Source organism: Macaca mulatta, chromosome X, assembly GCF_049350105.2.
Source record: "Macaca mulatta isolate MMU2019108-1 chromosome X, T2T-MMU8v2.0, whole genome shotgun sequence".
In the NCBI taxonomy this organism is placed as follows: domain Eukaryota; kingdom Metazoa; phylum Chordata; class Mammalia; order Primates; family Cercopithecidae; genus Macaca; species Macaca mulatta.
In genome coordinates, this window is record NC_133426.1 from 156,143,073 (window position 1) to 156,161,245 (window position 18,173).

Consider the following 18,173-nt stretch of genomic DNA (forward strand, 5'->3'; position numbering starts at 1 on the left):
GGTGATGTATGCCTGTAATCCCAGCTACTCAAGAGGCTGGGGCGTGAGAATCGCTTGAACCCAGGGGTTGCAACAAGCCAAGATCACGTCACTGCACTCCAGCCTGGGTGAGAGAGTGAGACTCTTTCTCAAAAACAAACAAAACTACCTATCTGGTACTATGCTTATTACCTGAATGATATAAAATTGATGCACCGAACCCCCATGACATGCAATTTACCTATGTAATGAACATGTGCCCCTAAAGCAAAAATAAAAGTTGGAGAGAAACAAAAAATAATTAAATAAAATGTTTTTTAAAAATAAATGCAGTACAAACTGCAAAACTAGAAAAAAAAATGAAATTACCAAATCATTTTCCACAGTGGTTGTACCATTTCATAATTCCCACTAGCAACATACAAGATTTTCTTCATCCTTGCTAACACTTAGTAATATCTTTATTTTTTAATTCAGTCATTTTCGGCCAGGTGCAGTGGTTCACACCTGTAATCCCAGCACTTTGGGAGGCTGAGGCGGGCAGATCACCTGAGGTCAGGAGTTTGAGACCAGCCTGGGCAACATGGCAAAACTCCGTCTCTACTAAAAGTACATAAACTAGCCGGGCATGGTGGCAGGTGCCTGTAATCCCAGCTTTAGGAGGCTGAGGCAGGGGAAGCCTGAATCCAGGAGGTCGAGGTTGCAGTGAGCCGAGATTGCGCCACTGCCCTCCAGCCTGGGCAACAAGAGCAAGACTCCGCCACAAAAAAAAAAAAAAAAAATTCAGTCATTTTCAAATATGTGTTTTGCTATCTCATCATGGTTTAATTCTCATTCTCTAATAGATGAGATGGACAGTACTTTTTCATGTGCTTATTTGTCATGTGTACGTCCACTTAGGGGAAGTGTATATTGATATTTTTTGCCCATTTACAAAATTTGTTTGTGTTAAATGAATTCCTACGAGTCATTGTTTTGGACTAAGGTCTGTCCCCAGGTCCCAGGAAAAACAGACCAAAACAGAATGGAGACACTGGTGCTAACTGCCACATAATCAAAGTGAACTTGGGTTCATCCTGTGCTCTCGCTCTCTGGGCTCTTTCTTCTGCTCATCTTTTGCTCTGCCATGCCCTGCTCCAAAGAGATAGCTTCCATTTCTTTCCCAGCAAGTAGGCCTGGCCTGCTGAGGAGGGCAGCAGGCAGCTGTGCTTTGCCCACTCTCCAAGCATGCCATGGCTCTGACCCATGAGTGTTGACTGACCGTGGATTATGTATAATGCCTATGATTATACAATACCATCTATGGAGTAAGCTTTTATGAAAACGAACATTCAGATAGCTCTTCCTTCTGGATGTTATGGAGGAGTGGCTCTGGTCTGGCCTGGCTGCAAAACACTTTATAGATATAGGAGCTGGTGTCATAGATGAAGAGTATACAGGAAATGTTGGCGCTGTCCTGCTTAATTTTGGTAAAGAAAGGTTTGAAGTCAAAAAAGGTGATCAAATTTCACAACTTTTTTGTGAACAGATTTTTTTTATACTTTAAGTTCTAGGGTACATGTGCACAACATGCAGGTTTGTTAAATAGATATACATGTGCCATGTTGGTTTGCTGCACCCATTAACTCGTCACTTATGTTAGGCATTTCTCGTAATGCTATTCCTCCCCCAGTCCCCCACCCCCTAACAGGCCCCAGTGTGTGATGTTCCCCGCCCTGTGTCCAAGTATTCTCATTGTGTGAACAGATTTTTTTTTTTTTTTTTTTTTTTGAGACGGAGTCTTGCTCTGTCGCCCAGGCTGGGGTGCAGTGGCCGGATCTCAGCTCACTGCAAGCTCCACCTCCCGGGTTTACGCCATTCTCCTGCCTCAGCCTCCTGAGTAGCTGGGACTACAGGCGCCCGCCACCTCGCCCGGCTAGTTTTTTGTATTTTTTTAGTAGAGATGGGGTTTCACCGTGTTAGCCAGGATGGTCTCGATCTCCTGACCTTGTGATCCACCCGTCTCGGCCTCCCAAAGTGCTGGGATTACAGGCTTGAGCCACCGCGCCCGGCCGTGTGAACAGATTTTTTATCCATAAGTAGAAGTTCAAGCTCTGGATGAAACTGAAAGGCATTCAGGAGGTTTAGGTTCCACTGGAAATAACTAAAATTTATGTCAAGAATAGAAAAGGAGAAATCATACCTTTTTCTGAAAAATAAAGAGTTTTTGCTTAAAGTGTTTTGTTGTTTTGTACTTCGGTAAACTTAACAGCTTTACCTTCTAAAGCTACTGCATTTTCTTTTGATCAAGGAGAGTTCCTCTGTTCAGATCACATAAAAAAAATGTGTTGTTTTGCTCCAATTAACAGTTTTATGTAAATCTGCTTTGTGATGACCTAATTCAAACAGTGTCTTTTTAAAAATCAAATGAATATCCATTACTAATATGGAAAAAATTTGTATTATTTAACTCAATAAATTATACCCCTTTAGCAATTTATTTTGCTTTAATTGCTTTAAATCATTAGCAATGTTTTTTATTCAATAAATTTGGATTCTTACATGGATACAAAATATTGCATAAGCTGAACCAAAAGAAATTTTTAAAAAATGAAAAGGGGAGTTAAAAGTTATTCCTGGTTCTTCCCTTCTCTTCACTAGTCTAATAAAACAACAACAACAACAACAACAACTTAAGATTCTTTGTGATGGTGAGAAAAGAGTCTTCAGTTTATTTTTTCATTTTTGTATTTCTCTTGGTAGATACCTGTTGACCGGTAGAGTTATGTTCATGAAAATACATGTATCTTGGGATTTGTTACATTTAGTTTGTTCCCCTGAATTTCATCTGAAAACTAAAAAGTATCTGAGACAGGTCTCAATCAATTTGGAAGTTTATTTTGCCAATGTTAAAGACATGCCCAGGAGATAGGTCTGTGCCTTTCTTCAAAGATGATTTTGAGGGGTTCAATTTTTAAAGGGTAAAAGCAAGATGGAGGAGATAGAGAGTAGGCATGGTCACATTACTGAATATACATGTTGTGAGAGAAATAGGAGTGGGTAGGGGAATAATCAGTTATGCATTCCTCTCTCTCTCAGTAAATCGGCACTTTATGTAAGATCAAGTGAATGTAGAATAGCTACCTGTGGATAGACTTAACCTTTTATCTGTAGCTATCTGCTTAGGAACAAAAGGAAAGGCAGCTTCTTACATGACTCAGCTTTCAGCCTCATTTTCTTCTTTTGGCATGGTGAATGGCGGTCCCACATTTTTATGTTTCTTTCACATTTCTCCCTCTTTTCTTTTGAAAATCTTTCAGACAAAGCATTTGTATTAGTCCATTTTCACACTGCTATAAGTAACTTCCTGAGACTGGGTAATTTATAAACAAAAAACGTTTAATTGACTCACAGTTCCGCATAGCTGGAGAGGCCCTCAGGAAACTTACATTCATGGTGGAAGGTGAAGGGAAAGCAAAGCACATCTTACATGGTGGCAGGAGAGAAAGAGCACAAGGAGGGAACTGCCAAACACTTTTAAACCATGAGATCTCATGAGAACTCACTCAGTAGCATGAGAACAGCATAGGGGAACCACCCCTGTGATCGAATCACCGCCCACCCGGTCCCTTCCTGGTCATGTGGGGATTACAATTTGAGATGACATTTGGGTGGGAACACAGAGTCAAACCATATCAGCATTTCAGAAGAAAATGTGTTTCTGGTTTTGGGTTTTTATCTGATCACTCATGACTAGGATGGCTTATTCCTAGAAAAATAAGTCCCGCATTGTTAGGAAAGCTCATTTTTAGCAGGTTGTGAAGTCACACACCTTATGAAGGAAAAATAGGAAGAGGAAGAGAGAAAGAAAACAACAACAACAACAAAAGAAGAACAACCCTGGAAAACTGATATAGGCTATATTACTCTGAAGCCCATATATTAGTAGGTAGGAATGAAATTGGTTTATGTGTATAAATAGGTTGCTGCTATTTTCTTCTGAAGTTTAAGTTGTCTAGCTCCAGTTTATAGGAGATTAAGGAAAACACAGCTTAACTTTTAGTAATTTCAAATCAATAAAAATAGGAAAAGGGGGAAAAAGAAGTAAAAAAATTGAAAACTTTATTTTGGAGATTTATATGCAGGAAAAAATTTAGAATTCAATCCAAATTGCAGAAAATAATAAAAATTGAAAAACATTAAGCAAGACTATAATCTAACAACAGGTATAGTATAGTTTATTTTGTAACATAATTTTTCTCTTCAATTTCTCAATTTTGTTAAAGACAAAATCATAGTGGAATCAATTTATTTTAGTCCTATTACACTTGGTTTGATTATTTGCATAGAGTGCAGCAAGAATAATCATTTGCCATATAGGCTCTCTCTCTTTTTTCTTTTTTTTTTTTTTTTTTTTTCTTTTTTTTTTTTTTTTTTTTTTTTTTGAGACGGAGTCTGGCTCTGTCGTCCGGGCTAGAGTGCAGTGGCCGGATCTCAGCTCACTGCAAGCTCCGCCTCCCGGATTTACGCCATTCTCCTGCCTCAGCCTCCCGAGTAGCTGGGACTACAGGCGCCCGCCACCTCGCCCGGCTAGTTTTTTGTATTTTTTAGTAGAGACGGGGTTTCACCGTGTTAGCCAGGATGGTCTCGATCTCCTGACCTCGTGATCCGCCCGTCTCGGCCTCCCAAAGTGCTGGGATTACAGGCTTGAGCCACCGCGCCCGGCCCCTCTCTCTCTTTTTTCAAATTGGCTTTGCTGGAAACTTTTTCATAAGGAATCTAAGATTAGAACTTTTTAAAAGCCTCAAGTTCAGCCAAGGATTTATCTATGCCTCCAGGTACTTGTGTGAATTGAGTGAATTTCTCTCTTTACTACCACAGGTTAAGATCCTGTAAAGCAAAAGGCATAGGGCCAGTTTTTCCAAGGGGCTTTTATTTGCTCTATAATTCAGCCTTATTTTCTTAAGGCAATCTAAAAATTGTCATGCCAGTCAAAGCCTTGGTAGAATAACTAGTGTCTTCAATTATGCCATGTTATAAAAGAAAATATTCTGTTCAACTTATGCAAATAACTATATTGTCATAAATTAAGAATACTCACAAAATAGTTTCCAAAACTTGGAGAAATTAAGTTGAGAGAAAGGAATTAGATTTTAAATTTTGCTTATAACAGTATACTTTATTCAATTGTTAAATGCTGTAAATAGCTTAAAAGAGAAAATTTTCTTGACTCTGAAAAACAAACCAAACAGAATCATCAAATGTTTCCAATAAAAAGTCATAAAAGATTATTTCAATCTTCTGTTAGTTCAATCCATGCAATTAATTTCTGATCTGCTTGATATTGGATCACCAATCCTCATGAATACGTCAGATCTCTATGGGAGTCCTGGAAGTTTTTCTCTCTATTCCAATGGCACAATCTCTAAAATTATCAGAAACCTATATTTAAAGTACTCCTCAGTGTTCTATAGCTAATTATAAGCCACTCTATAAAATAATCAAGGTAAAACAACATTTACAGATGACAAAAGACATAGAACAGCCATGGTTAAAGACAAAACTGACAGGGAAATTTGATTACTTCTGTGGCATACAATAATTTTACATAATAATCATAAGTAATACTGATAACATAAAACAAGACATATCATAATCACAGGAGTCTCATATAATTTTGGAACCCATGTTAATAACATGTTTATATAAATATAATCCAAAGAAGGATAGATACCATTTCATATTTGACAATGCTTCCTGTATTATTTTATTATAGAAAGTAAGCTGAATATGTCTCTCTTGCACTTCAGAAGACCTAATATCAAAAAACTAATGAGGTCAAAAGGACTCAATTTAGCATTTAATTTTGGAAAGTTTGTCATATATAAAAAGGTTAAAACACTTGATATCACAAGATAGGATTACAGGTCACTATTTTACAAAGACATTATTAATTCAGCCAAAGTGATAACTCAAAGATTTCAAAAAGAAGCAAGACCCTTTATTCTTTGGGAGAGGAGACAATTTTCCAAACAGTAAGCCTTTATAAAGACTGCGTGGGGCCAATTATATCCGTCTATCAAATTTTACAAACAAATCTATTAAATTTTCATCATCTTGACCATAAGATATAATTTTTATAAACCTTTTTATAATCTTTTAAATTCTTTTTAAAGCGGGTTAATGCTCCAAGAAAACCTTGTTAATCTGAGATAGGGGCCCAGATGCTGGTCTTGCATTAGTGTGCCTTTGATATTAATGTTTAATTTATAGAGAAACTCTGAACTAATTTTATCTCCCAAAATCAGCCCTTACAATCTGATGTGCCCACCTCTGCCACAATACTCCCAAGGCCTAGAGAGATTGAATAGTTTTAATTTCTGGCCCTGTGTCTCATGAACAGTTTATTTTGATTGTCATCTTCTACCAGGCCTGAAGATGAGGCTTTAACTGCTGTCAGTGTTTAAGACTTGGCAGGACTTGGCATCCTTTTTAGTCCCAGGAATCAAAGCCCTGTAACTTAATAGCACTAGGACTTTAAAAGAAATACAGAAACTTACATGGATATAATAACCTTAATTTTTTATCTCAGTTTTCCTGAGGAAATCAAAACGTAGTAACAATGACATAGGAATTATTTTGATAAAATGTAAAATGTGTTTGTTAGGTCACTTACCAAAAGATTAAAAAAAAAAAAAAAAAGCCTTCTGCAGTGTGAATGCTTTTCTTATAGGGAGTCCTTTTAGATAACCTGCAAGTCAGAACTAATGAAAATAGTACTTAGAAATAGGTAGAGTGTGTCCTGAGCCACAAGTGAAAATTTTTAGTTTCATAGAATTTAAAGCCAAGAGCACAGAATATTATACTGGAAGAAAACATTTCCTTTAGACCTTTAAAATGAAACACTTTCAGCATCAGGCCACAACAGCAGTTAAAACCTGAGGAAAAAGGTTACAGGAGCTGATGAAAAAATTAAAAGAGACAGTTATTATCTCAGCCCTTTTCAAAGGGGAGAGAAAGCTGAAAACAGTGAGATGCAATAACATTGAACTTTTGAGTTAAAAAAAATAATATCCCTTGTAAGTTTACTAAAAATAAATCAATACCTTAAAAATGTTGTTGTTCTAACCAATTCTTTAGTGTACTAGTGTTTTTTCCTTATCAGTACCCAATCTCTAGAAAGACAATTATAAATAATTTCTTTTTAATTATAGCCAACTTGATCACATAAAGTTTCTCTCTTATGAATGCTCTTTTTACAAACTTTATTATGGCTTACAGAAACTATTTACAACATTCTTGGACCTCCTGTTGTATCCTAAACAACTCTTTTTCTTAAATAACCAGTCATTTTATTTTAGGGCAAAAAAATTTACCTTGCAAGATTCATTTTATATAAAATTATTTTCCTTTTAGCCTTTCTTACCAAAATATCTTATTATATCTATAACTTTCTTTACATCTCTCTTATGTACTGGTTCCTTTTACCTTGTTTCAAAAATAACCGTTAAATAACCTTTAACTTTATACTAAACTTATTTCCCTTTAAATAAGAACACACTTTTTAATGAAAAATGTTTCCCTATAATTTTTTAAAGAAATTGGAAATGATCAATTTAATGAATATCTATTATTTAACTCAATATAACTTTAGATTCTAAATTATGTGAGAAGTTTATTTGCAAGCATTTATTTCATTGCATTTTCCTAATCAGTTAATTAATTGTATTCCTCAATAGTTTAACTAGATTGCTTATGAAAATTGTGATAGTCATCATTTAAAGTTATATCCCTATTAATCATTTTATAGCATGTGCATTTCAGGTATTTACCTCAGTAAGAACCTTAAGGTTAAAAAAATGGTGTATTTTTCCAATATTCAAGATTTAGCTGTTCCCATTAAACCCAACAATATTCAGTGCCTTATTTATAAAAAATTATACAAAAATAATTCTCTTGTGGGCTGCAAGCTTTACAATCCTCATGCAAAATTTTGACAACTTTTAACACCTAACGGAGATAAATATTAAACTACTAGAACAATGAATCCAACAATAATGTACGTTGACCATTCTGAATAAATTTCTAATTTTATTTTACCAATAATTTTAAAATCAACTTATTTATTAAGGATTTACTTAAGTAAACTTATAAAAGCATTTGGGCTTCTGTTTTTCTGATAAAGTATGTGATTTAAGTGCTTTTTTGTCTCTAAGCCAATTAAATGTATAAAATTAAATTATATAGATTATATATAAATATATAAAATATATAATTAAATATATAAAAATTAAATCTAATGAGCTCTTCTGCAATTAGAAACAAATCTAATTTCACAGACCCTGAAATTATTTAAGGCCCCTCATGCAGCAGATGGTGGCAAGAAGAAAGAGACAGGCAGAAGTAAATGGAGAAAACAGAATTTTGTTGACTGAGAATGGTAAAAAATGCTTTTTCTCAAAAAATAATATTCTAGAAGAGAAAGAAAGCATAAAGGCCTTTTCAATATATACATATATATACACATACACATATATATTATATATATGTAGGTGTGTATACATATATATTTACCTTTTTAAATTTTTGTTTCTGTTTTTCTCAGAGATCCCTGTTCTGAACATACCCATGTACACACACATATACATCTTGGATCTTAGATTTTAATTAAGCTGACATAATAATTGTGCTCTTAAAAAAATCCTTTTAAATCTCATTACCATATTTTGGCCAGGATAAACTGCTGATAGTTCAAATGAAACAAAAATATCAAACCAGAAAGGACTTGATTTAGGAACCAAACTCAGGCTGTCATGTGAAAAAACAGCAGAATCTTAGCTACTGAACTACAACCATTGCTCTTTCAATTTGGCTTGGCTAGTAAAAGGTGGCCTTGTTATGTGAATAATGCACGTAAGGTAATCAAATTCTTTCTTTTTTTCAGCTGCATGATTTTAGCAAATTCAGAGACCTTGCTCCCCATAATTTGGAACTTTCCTTTGGATTTGACCAAGTCCAGTAGAGTTGGTCAAATCCATTGGGAAAAAGACTGAAACAACAAAAACAACAATAAAAAACAAAAAAAAAAAAACCAAAAAAAAAACAAAGACAGTTAAGCAAAACAAAAGACAGCACAGTCTATAGGATTACTGAGTACTCTATTGGTAAGGAGAAATTAAGACCAGCTACTTATTAATCTTAACTTTTAGCCATTACGGAAAATTTCCAGTAGAAAACCCCAATTCAGCTACTTACCTAGGAATGGGGCCCAGGCTGAAGACTTGTTTGTACATTTCTCAGCCTTGCACTGTATGTAAAGCCAACGTGTTATGTTCAGCTCATTGGAGCACCTATTCTATTTAAATAGAATGAGAAGTTGTTCACTATAGAATTGCAAATGAAAGCTAATTAGGTTTTTGAACCAAATTTGGTGTAATTTTGTCTTTTGACACGTTTTCTCATGTCTGAAACTTTAGGACTCTTTATATATTCTGCATAAAAGACTTTTGTTTGGCATATAATTTGCATATATTCATGTAACTCCACATTTGACTTTTTATTCTCTGATCTGTGTATTTCCCAAAGTAAAAGTTTTAATTTTGAGGAATCCAATTGATCACTTTTTCCTTTATGAATCATGCTTTTGGTGTCATGTTTAAGACCTCTTTGCCTGATTTCAGGTCATCAGTATTTCCTCCTATATTTGCTTTAAAAGCATTATAGTTTTTTGTAGAACATTTGAATCTATGATGCACTGTGAGATAATTTTTGTCTAACGTGTGAAATTTTGGTGAAGTTTTTTTGTTAATAACATATGGATATTCAATTGTTCCAATACCACTGATTGAAAAGCCTAACATTTTTCTAATGAATTGTCTTTACTCCTTTCTAAAAATCTCCATTGGCCATGTTTGTGTGGGTCTATTAAAAGACTCTGCGTTCTATTCCATTAATCTATATGTGTATCCATTAGCCAATTCCATACATTTCTTACTGTAGGCTTATATTACATCTTAAAATTGAGCAATATGATTCCACCATGATATTCTGGGGTTTTTTTTCAAAATTGTTTTAACTATTCCAGATCTTTTGCCTTTCCATACACTTTTCGAGTCAGCTTGTCTACATGTACAAAAATTCCTGCTAGTAGTTTGACAGCATTGACTTTGAATCTATGGATAGCTTTGGTATAGGTCACACATCTCCACTGAGTCTTCCAGTCCATGAAGAGAATATGTTCATATATTTACTTGGACCTCTGAATTGTCTTCATTAGCATTTTGTCATTTCTCCACACAGATAGGGACTTATTTTATTAGTTATATAGCAAAGCATTTTATTTTTTTAATCTATTAAAACTGATCTTTGGCCGGGCGCGGTGGCTCAAGCCTGTAATCCCAGCACTTTGGGAGGCCGAGGCGGGTGGATCACGAGGTCAGGAGATCGAGACCATCCTGGCTAACATGGTGAAACCCCCTCTCTACTAAAAATACAAAAAACTAGCCGGGCGAGGTGGTGGGCGCCTGTAGTCCCAGCTACTCGGAGGCTGAGGCAGGCGAATGGCCTAAACCCGGGAGGCGGAGCTTGCAGTGAGCCGAGATCGCGCCACTGCACTCCAGCCTGGGTGACACAGCGAGACTCCGTCTCAAAAACAAACAAACAAACAAACAAACAAAAACTGATCTTTTAAAATATGTTTTCCAATTTTTATTGTCCTTTTTTTTCCAGTTTAGCCTATAAGAAACTTGAAGTCTCTCTTTCATTGACACAAACAAGTAAAAAGCTGAATAAATTGAAAAAAAAAAAAAAAAAAAAACTTTTCTCAGATTTGCTTAGGGAACTGGGACCACAGGGAAAACTACCAGACCAAAGCCAAAGAAACAGGCAAAATACAGTCACACCTTGGAGACAAGAAGTCCAGGAGCTGAATACCCAAGAACAAGTGCCAAGATGGGAAAACCTCATCTCTACAAGATGAATGGCTGGAGGCTCAGTATTGGCAAGTTGGAGAGTTCTTGGGGAAACTGTGTGGAGGGGACTACCATCCTTTCCAAAGTCTTCTCTCTAGGAGCACTGTCAGGTTTTCTCAGTGAAGATCAGGGGAAAATCTCTTCCTACTTCCTGTAAGGAGTTTGGAAATAATTAATTAGAAAATATGCCCAGAGTGTTCTGTTTTTCTTACCAGGGCCTGAACTCAAGAGAAACTATTTTTCCAGAGTCTAACTTGCTGGGTTTTTTTCTAGACTTTAACCAACCTGTGGGAAGGGAAATATCCAATTACAACACCATCCAGCCTTTTGTGTCTTCAAGGGGAAAACAAAACTGAGAAGCACTAGTGAAAGCTGCAGCCCAGGGCACCCTGGTTGAAGCCTGACACCTAGTCATAGGAGGATAGAACATTTTCCCTCCCTCCACAGCTCACTGCCACATCAACGGGGAAATGAAAGTGAAAGAACTGTACATGCCAGATCATAGTGAGCAAGTCTCCGAGGAAAACCAAACACCACCAAGGAGGAGAAATGAAGGACACAACAGGGAGGTTTAGCCTCTGACACCTACAGCTACAGCAAACAGTAAACACAGCCAGATGAACACAAAGCCTCGCACTAAATGCCTACTTAACTCCATTCTTTTTATCTATTTCATTACATCAAGTTTGCAACAAAAATTTCAAACCATAATACACAAGAAACACAGTGTGAAGAGAAAGAGCAATCATTAGAAACAGACTCATATATGGTAGAGATATTGGAATGATCTGACTGGGAATTTAAAACAACTGTGAGGAATGTGCTGAGGGCTATAAGGAAACAGAAGATAATGTACAAGAACAGATAAGCAATATCAGCAGAAGGATGGAAACTGTAAGAGTCAAAAGGAAATGCTAAAAATGAAAAATATCACGTAGCTAGAATGAAGGATGACTTTGATGAACTGAACAGTAGACTGCACAGAGCAAAGAACACACTCAGTGAATCTGAAGAAATGGCAAGAGCAACTTCCCACTTTTATTGCCATCACATGGAAATATTATTATTGTATGTTGAGCTTCTATCTTGTGAGCTTGCTGCACTTACTTATTGGAGAATTTTTTGTGCAGTTTCCTTGGGAGTTTCTGCATAGACAGGGCATGTCTTCTAAGGTTAGAAACAATGTTGTATAATATGTTCCATTCTGGGTCCCTCTTATTTATGTTTCTTGTTTGATTTCACTGGTAAGAATCCCACTACAATGCTAAGTAGGAGTAGTGAAAGGGGAAACCCTTTTCTTGTTTCTGTTCTTAGGAAAAGGCATTCAGTCTTTCACTGCAGACGTTGATATTTGCTCTAGGTTTTTTGGTATATGTGCTCTGTCAGGTAAGTTTCTTTCTACTTCCAGTTTTCTGAGACTTTTGATTATGAATATGTTGTATTTTCTCAAGTGCTCTTCTCTGCTTCAGTTCAGATCATCATAAATTTCATTAGTCTGCTGACATGGTAAATTATATTGATTAATTATCAAATATTGAACCAGCCTTACATTTCCCAGTAATTCTCACTTTTTAGATGTTGCTGTACTCTATTAAAAAAGGTTTTGATGGAGATTTTTGCATCCATGTTTATAAAGCATATTGGTCTCTAATGTTTTCTTTTGTATTTCCTTTTTTGTTTGTTTGTTTGTTTGTATTGCTGGCCTGATAATATCACAGTAATGTTAACCTGATAAAAAAGATTCAGGAAGCATTCCATTCTCTTTTATTTTCTGTATGAGAGTGTCCAGATGAGGGTGACTTTTTCTTTAAATGTTTGTAAGATATCTCCCATGAACATATCTGGGTCTACGTAGTTAATTCCCAGAAAGATTTTTTACTATGAAATCAATTATTTTATTGGCTAGATTCCTACTCAGGTAATCCATTTCAGCTAAGGTGAGTTCTGGCAGTTTCTGAGTTTGGGAGAAATTCATTTAATTTCATCATCAATTCCATCTTGAATTTTTCTGCATATATTTGCTTTCAGTATTTCATGTTTTATCTTTCTAACGTCTGCAGGTTCTGTAATGATAACTCCTGTTTCCTTCCTGATTTTAATAATTTGTGTCCTCTCTCTTTTTACTTTGTCTGGCTGACTAGAGTCCCATCCATTCTCTTGATCTTTTCAAAGGACTAGATTTTGGTTTTTCAATTTTTTTCCTACTTTTGTCTCTTTTCAAAGTCAATTACTTCTATTGACTTTCTACTTTTTTCTGCTTGCTTTGAATTAATTTGTTTTCTTTTTTTTTCTAGTTAGGGAAAGTAGAAGCGTATTTATTTGAGACCTTTCTATTACCTTAATCTAAGCTTTAACTGCTATAATTCTGTCTCTAACCACTGTTTTAGCTGCATCTCACAAGTTGTGATATGTTGCCTTTTCATTTTAACTTAGTTTTATGGATTTTTTATTTGCGAGACTCAGTGCGATCCTTGAATTGTTAACGATTGCATTGTTTAGTTTCCAAGTTGTTTGAGATTTTCCTGTTGTATTAATGTTATTGTTTGGTTTCTAATTTGATGCCATGAAAGATCAGAGACCATACTCTTGGTGATTTTAATTTTTACAAATCTGTTGCGTGTTCCATGACTCAGAAGATGATGTAGCTTGATGAGTGTTGCACACATGCTGGAAAAAAAAAATGTATTATATATTCTGCTTTTGCTGCCGCCCTGATATTTGAATCCACAGTGTGTGTGAGTCATCCTAGGCCTAGGCTGAGAACTGGGTGATGATCTTTCTCTAATTTAATTCTCTAGTCCTAGATTAATAGAAAGATTCCTACATGGGCATCTTGGGTTGATGCAGGAAATTCTACCAAATTTAATGTGTTCTCTTTCTTACATTTACTATTGTATTAGTCCGTTCTTGCATTGTTATAAAGAACTACCTGTGACTCGGTAATTTATTCTTTTAAAATAGTTTTAATTGGCTCAGTTCCACAGGCTGAACAAGAAGCCTGTCTGGGGAGGCCCTGCATGGTGGAAGGTGAAGGGTAAGCAGCCATGTCTTACATGGTCAGAGAAGTAGGAAGACAGAGCAGGGGGAGGTGCCATACACTTTCAAACAACCAGATCTTGTGATAACTCTCTCACTATCATGAGAACAGCAAGGGCAAATTTGCCTCCATGAACCAGTCATCTCCCACCAGGTCCCGTCCAACATTGGGGAATCACAATTTGACATGAGATTTGGGTGGGGACACAAATTCAAGCCATATCAACTATTCTCAGTGATCTTCACCATGTCCACTCAGTCCCAGGGAACTCCCTCTTACTTTCTCACTAGGAGGTGGGTCTTTTGTCTACTCATACTGCTGTGCATTTCCCTTTAAAGGGCCTGGCTAGGAGGCCAGGAAGTAGGAAGATAGAGAAAAATAACAATAGGAATTCCTCTGACACTTGTTTTTTCCTCCAACTTCTTGCAATATTATTTTTCTCTTTGATTTTCTACAGTTTGTATATGATTTGTATAGCTGCATACTTTTTAGTATGTATCCTACTTGGTGTTTTATGAGATTCCTAAACCTGTGAATACATGTCCGTCATTAATTTGGGGGCATTCTCAGCCATTACCAGTTCAAATATTTCTCCTGTTCCTCTCTTTCTTTTCCTTCTGGTATTCCAATTATACATAGCTATGCCTTGTATAGCTGTCACACAGTTCTTGAATATTCTGTTCTGTCTTTTTCCTTTCCTTTTTCTCTTTGCATTTCAGGCTTGAAAGCTTATGTTGGCGTTTCATCAGGCTTTTACTTATTTTCTCAGCCATGTCCTGTCTATTGATGAGCCAATCAAAGGCATTATTCATTTTTGTTCCAGTAGATGTTTCTTGCTTTCTTTTTTTTAATAAAATGTTTTTTGTTGTGGTAAAACATGCATAACATGAAGTTGACCTTCCCAACCAGTTTTTGTTTACAGAGCAGTGATATTTAAGTACATTCGTATTATTGTGCAACCATAAAAACCACTCATCTCAAGAACTGTTATCCTCTGGCACAACAAACGCTATACCCATTAAACAGTAGCTTCCATTCCCTTTTCCCATATCCCTTCGCAACTACCTTTCTAATTTCTGTCTTTATGAATTTGACCACTCTAAGTATCTCGTGTAAATGGAATCATGCAGTATTTGTCTTTTTGTTACTGATTTATTTCATTCAGCATAATATCTTCAAGATTCATGTATGTTGTAATGTATGCTAGAATGTCTTTCCTTTGTAAGGCTGAATAAGTTTCCATTGTATGCATATACCACATTTTGCTTCTCCATTCATTTAGCAATGGACACTTGGGTGGCTTCTACATTTTAGCTATTGCAAGTAATGATACTATATTTTTTGTTACACAAAAATCTAAGTCTGCGCATTCATTTATTTTGGATACATATTCAGAAATTAAATTGTTGAATTATATGGTAATTCTACTTTGATTTTTTTTTGAGAAATTACATAGGGTTATGCACAACAGTTGCATCATTTTACATTCCAGAAGACACAAATGTTCCAATATCACCATATATTTGCCAACACTTGTTATTTCCTGGCTTGCTGATGTTTCATTTTTTAAAAACATTGTAGCCATCTTAGTGAGTGTGGGATCCTATCTCACTATGACTTGAGTTGTATTTCCCTAACAATCAGTTTCATTAAGTATCTTTTCATATGCCCTCTGTCCACTTGCATAACATTTAAGCAGAAATTTCTAATCAAATACTTTCCCCAGTTTTGAATTGGTTTGTTTTTTGTTGTTGTTGAATTTTAGGAGTTCTCTATATATTCTGCATGTGCATCTCTTAACAGATATATGATTTGGAAATATTTTTTTCTGGCCTGTGGATTGCATTGTAATTCTCTTGTTAGTATCTTTTCATGCACAAAAGTTTTAAATTTTCATAAAGTCCAATAAGTCTACATTTTGTTTTATTGATGGTTTTATAGTGTTTTTGACTTCTAGCATACCCTTTTGGATTTGGCTTCAAAGACTTTACATCTCCCTGCCTATGTTACCAACCTGTACTTGCATGTTATTCACTTTTTCCATTAGAGCCTTTAGCATATTCACCATAGTGGTATTCAATTGTCAGACTGATAATTCTAACAACTCCACCATACCTGAGTTTGTTTCGATATTCAGTCTCTTCAAAATGTATTTTCTCTTTTTAGTATGCTTTGTAATTTCTTTCTTAGTTGAAAGTCAGACATAATGTACTAGGTAAATGGAATTGAGGAGAATAAGACTTTATAGTTACAGTTTATTTTTGTCCGTTTAGGAGTGCGACTGTGTTTATGGTTTCCTGGAGCCATAGGTTTCAGAGGTTAAACTTTCTGCTCTTGTGTTGAGTTTCCCTAGATATTTCTTCTTAAATGAAATCTGAGATATGAAGTTGTTTCAGTGCTATTCCCCTGCTATTACACAGGAGTCCTACTGACATACTGGTAAGGTGTGGCAAAGAGGAAGCGTTCCACAGACCTATGAGTAAGTCTCAGTCTTTTTATTGGCCTGTGCCCTGGGCTGAGACCTGCAAAAGTGCTACTCATTACCACCTTCCAATCTTCTCACACTTTTTTGGACAAAATATCTTGTTTGAGAGTAGGATTCCCCTCCTTGAGATTTTTAGATGCTTTTCCAGCTGTGGTTGATGCTGCAGCCACAGGATACAGATTCAGGACTGGAGCTAATCTGTGAGCTGGGCCAGCAGGATCAAAATGTTCTTTCCCTCATTCCCTGTATACTGCAGGGGCCTGCCTTCTTAGCTCTTGGACCACAGAGAGAGACTTTTTCATAAAGCTCTTTTTGTCCACACCTCATTTGCAATTTAGAAATTTGGGCAACCTTTGAGTTCAGTCTTGGAGATACGGGAGGAAAAAAAATAGCATGAAAATTTCACCACCATACTGATTTTACTTCAACTTCTAGTTTCTTTGCCCAAACCTCCTGCTACCATTTATTTTATAGAACCATGAACTTTTGGTATAAGAACAGATTTGAATTTACAGAAAAGTTGCATAGAAAAAACCAAGGGTTTCCTTCACAAAATTGGTGGAACAATAGAATCTCTCTCAAAGGATAGTGGTGAGGATTAAATTAGATATTTAAGAAGCATTGCGAACAGGCCAGGCTGGTGGCTCATGCCTGTAATCCCAGCACTTTGGGAGGCTGAGGTGGACAGATCAGAAGGTCAGTTGATCGAGACCATCCTGGCTAACACAGTGAAACCCGTCTCTACCAAAAATACAAAAAATTAGCCAGGCGTGGTGGCACGTGCCTGTAGTCCCAGCTACTTGGGAGGCTGAGGCAGGAGAATCACTTGAACCCAGGAGACAGAGGTTGCAGTGAGCCTAGATCTTGCCACTGCACTCCAGCCTGGGCGACAGAAAAAGACTCTGAAAAAAATAAAATAAAATAAAATAATAAAACAGCCCCTGAGATCTAAGAAACACTCAAGCAAGCTTGTCCACTATGATTCTTCCCAGCAGTGTCCTGACCTGCAACTTCCTGGAGTGGGACATGGAGGGGCTGGATGGGTGTGTCAGGGTCCCCAAAATGGACCAAATGGGGAACTCCAAACCGCTGAATCAGGTCTAGTAGCTCACTAGGAGAACTCACAGGACCCACCATATAGTCCTACCCATGACTACAACTTACTACAGTGAAAGGATACCAAGCACAATCAGCTAAGGGAAAGGGTGCACAGGGAGAAGTGCAGGAGACCAGACACAGGTTTCCAGAGTCATCTCATCTCCCAGTAGGGTCACACAGAATGCGCTTAATTCCCCCACAGCAAGGTGTGACCACACATGTAAAATGCTGCCAACCAGTGGCGCTCAGTAAAACCTCATCACCCATGAGTTGGACTTGGGGCTGGTCACACAAGCAGTTCTCCCAGGCATGGGCCAAAATTCCAGACTCCCAGGAGGAAAGCAGTGTGCAGCTTTTTGTTTGCACATACAGTTTAGATATAGTGAGGCACTCTGATCTGAGGAAAGTGGAATCCCTCCCAAATCCAAGTCCTCAGAATCCAGCCAGTGGACAACATTGAAAGACGCAGGGTTTCTAAGGAGAGCAATGAGGCCTGCTGTGTGAGGTCTTTTAAACTGCACAGCGCATCCTACTGGCCAAGGGATATTATGGGAAATTATCAATAGGACCGGACATGGCAGGGTGAAATCAACCTGCATACAGATATCACTTATGCCTGTTAGGA

The 18,173-nt window shown here is 36.7% G+C and overlaps 1 pseudogene; it reads left to right on the forward strand.

Annotated features, from left to right (window-relative positions):
* The first annotated feature begins 1,105 nt into the window (after nucleotides 1-1,105).
* Nucleotides 1,106-2,126, forward strand: LOC114675133 (deoxyuridine 5'-triphosphate nucleotidohydrolase, mitochondrial-like; annotated as a pseudogene).
* Nucleotides 2,127-18,173: the final 16,047 nt, after the last annotated feature.